This window comes from Chrysochloris asiatica, unplaced genomic scaffold (genome assembly GCF_000296735.1).
Source record: "Chrysochloris asiatica unplaced genomic scaffold, ChrAsi1.0 scaffold00043, whole genome shotgun sequence".
Lineage (NCBI taxonomy): Eukaryota > Metazoa > Chordata > Mammalia > Afrosoricida > Chrysochloridae > Chrysochloris > Chrysochloris asiatica.
In genome coordinates this window covers 4,929,795-4,933,485 of record NW_006408561.1, presented here as the reverse complement: position 1 = coordinate 4,933,485, position 3,691 = coordinate 4,929,795, and positions in this window count along the sequence as shown.

The window sequence follows — 3,691 nt, the reverse complement described above, 5'->3', positions numbered from 1 at the left end:
TTCTGTGTAATCTATGCACCCACACCACCAAGGTGGGCCAAATAGTAACCACCACACTGCTCTTCTATTGTTGCTATAAATGTGAGGGCACCCTTCTAGGGAACTGAATCTATAACCAATGAAACTTGGGTGGCCCTAACCCTTCTTGTGCACCAACAGACCCAGATGTGAAATGCCATTTATCAAAATAGACTTGGTCTGGACTACCTATTAGCTGTAGAAGAAGGAGTATGTGGGAGTTTAATTTCACTAACTGCTGCATAGAAATAGATGACCAAGGTTGGGCAATAGAAGACCTTGTAAAAAAGATACAGAAAGTTGCCCATGTCCCTGTGCAACCTAGAATGAGTGAAACCCACAGAGCCTATGGGGAGGGTGGTTCTCTGCCTTTGGAGGGTTCAAGACTCTTGTTGGGGGGGTGTTCTGTTTTTATTTGGAATTTGTTTAATCATGCCATGCCTCCTCCCACTAGCAATCAGGGTCATACGGACTGCCATTAAAACAATAATCAATTGTAAAGGGACCTCACAATTACTCACTCTGATGTTAAGTATCAGCAACTCCTGCAAGAACCACTAGGTGGTGAGGTTCCGATTAACTAAGTAATGGGAGCCTCAAAGGAGGGAATGAACAAGAAAAGGTAAAACATTAACTGCCCTCCCCTCCCAGAAGATAAGCTAGAAAGCTAATCAGGTTACTGAACGGGACCAATCCTCCCTGCCCAGGAGACAAACTAGAATGTTAAACAGGTTACCAAGAGGGACCAATCCTCCCTGCCTAGGAGACAAGTTAGAATGTTAATCAGGTTACCAAGCGGGACCAATCTTCTGGTTTCCCTCCTGTCTTCAAACAGGTCCGCAACCTAGCCCCTCCCCGATTCTGACCCCATATAAGCCTGTACTGACCTGCACTCAGGACTCAGAATCTGGAGAAGTTAGCTCCTCTGAGCCAGCCGACTTAATAAACCTGAAACTTTGCTTCACCTCTCCGAGTGGCCTCAGTTTCTTCAACGACGGATCTGGAGCTGCTGTAACATTCTCGGACCCAGAGCTGCTGTGACCCCAGAGTTGCTGTGACACTCTAGAATTTAGAGCTGCTGTAACATCTTTACCCTACAAACCAGAGAGAAGGCAATTGGAACCCCAGTATTCCAAGCATACTGCACCCAATGTAGATAATCCATCCCACAGCTGGGATGAACAACAAGATAAAAACCCCATCTCTCAGACACACCAGAATTTAGTCTCTGCATCAGATAGCTGGAGGTAGAATGAGAAATGCTAACATCCTATCCCTTCCTGGGAAGAGACAGTAATCCTAATACTAGAAGCTGTGGGGTGGAAACAGTCTTCTTGGCCACACTGCCAGGAGTGGAGTTTCTATCAAGCTGAGCTAGGAGGGTATAGAGAAGAATTAGAAATGGGCCAACAGTTTGATGTCTCTACATGATGGATATGGGATAAGGAAGCAATGTGTATACTAATTTGGCATAACACAAATGTTCTGTGTCCCTCAAAATGTTTGTTTATTGGTATTACACCAATTGGTAATTATTATTATTATTTGTACATCCGGGACATTTTTGTTTTACCTATTGTGCCATAAATTCACAGGGAACTGGTTCTAGCAGCTCAAGCTGCTTTGCATTGCTCCTCACAAAGTGTGTCCTCTCTGTGGGGAACAGGCTGGCACTTCAGTTGGAGACCGATACCTTTCTCTTTGGCTTCCTTCTTTTTCTGATAATTTTCTGTCACGTGTGTCTTGGCTCTTTTAATATACTCAATACATACATTAGTTCTCTTGGAAAGAATCTTGTCCTTAACTTTTTTGTTTATAGCAATGCCAACAACAGGCTTGGTAACACTGTTATTGTTGTTAGGTGCCATCGAGTCGGTACTGACCCATAGCGACCTTTTGCACAGCAGAACGAAACAATGCTCGATTCTGGGCCAACCTCACTAATGTTGCCACGCTTGAGTCCATCAATGCTGCCACCTGGCCAATCCATCTCACTGGGGGTCTTCCTCTTTTTCTCTGACCCTCCACCTTACCAAACATGATATGTAGATTCCTCCAATTTTGCCTTGGTAACATTTGAGGGTGATTTTTTGAACAGTGCCCATTCTCTTGATGTATACACTATCATCTTTCTTGTATATGCGCACGTATGTGGCCAAAGGAACAGCTCCATATTTTCTAAAAGGTCTAGAGAACATGTAATTGATGTCTTGCTTCTTTCCCTTTGTGTCTGTCATTTTGGCAGTTTACTGACTGAAAGGCCCAATTGATAGTTCTGAATCAATAATCACTAGGATTTGGGAAATGATTCTAGTTCTATGATTCCTTTCCTTCTTCTGTAAAATAGTTCCTTTCATCAATTATAGCTGCAAAATGACCCTTAAATACAACTCCTACTGAAAAGGGAAGGCTTTATGCTACCAAAGTTAATAATTTTCAGTGTAAAGATGTGTTTTAATAATTGCCTCAAATGATGCTGTCATTGTTTGGTGTCTTCTAGTTGGTTCCGACGCATAGCAACTCTGTATAGGGTTTCCAAAGAGCGGCTGGAGGATTTGAACTGCAGACTTTGCAGTTCAAATTGACCTTGTGGTCCAGTGCTTATCCTATAGAGTCATACCAGGACTCCTGGAATGATAGCAATGATTTTATATTACTTTCTCTTTTATTTTCTATTTAACATTTTGCCACATTCTCTACCTCCCTCCTTTCTCTCTCTCTTTCTTCCTCTTCTTTCTTTTCTTTCTTTATCTCTTGTCTTCTTCCCCCCTTTTTTCTGTCTCTTACTCTCCTCCTGTTCCTTCCTTCCTTCTCTCTCTTTAATCAAACCATGTAAAAGCAGACTGTAGACATGAGGATACTCCACTCCTAAATATTTCAGCTTGTATCTCCTGAGATCAAAGACATTCTTTTACTAGATACAATATCATTATTATACCCAAGAAACTTAATTTTAATAAATTATCTCAAACAATCCATTTGAACTCCCCATTTATCTCAATAATATTCTTTACAGCTGTGTTCTTAACCAAGCGGCAGTAAAACAAACCACACACTTCATTTATTTGTCATGTCTCTGTTGTTGTTGCTGTATGCTGTTGAATATATTCCAACTCGGAGTGACCCTATATGACAGAGGAGAAGTGCTCTGCTCGGGTTTCTTAGGCTGTAATCTTTACAGAGCAGATCACCAGCTCTTTTCTACCGCAGTCTCTGGTGGGTTCAAACTGACAACCTTTCAGAAAGCAGCCTAGTGCTTAACGTTGAACCGCCAAGGCTCCTTCAAATCTCTTCAATTTTTTATTAATCTAGAAGAGCTCCATTTTCCATTGCTTATTCCTTGTTCTTTCATTACATTAGCATTTTTAAAGAGTCCAAGTTAGCTGTAATGAAGAATGTCCCAGTTTACTGATAAAAATTAGGGTAAACCTTTCTGATAAGAACATGTTATAGACTCAAGTTACATGAAGAGGCACACCCACTGGAAGGTTTGTCCCCTCAGTGTGTTGTTAGGTTTGATCCCTTGGGTCAACTAGGGTCTGACATATTTATATTTTAAAGGTATATTTTCTTATTTATAAAAAGGAATCTGTGTGATGACATATAACATCCTCAAAAATCCCATCTTCAAATAATCCTCAAAAATCCTCACCCACAGAACAAACAAGATGGC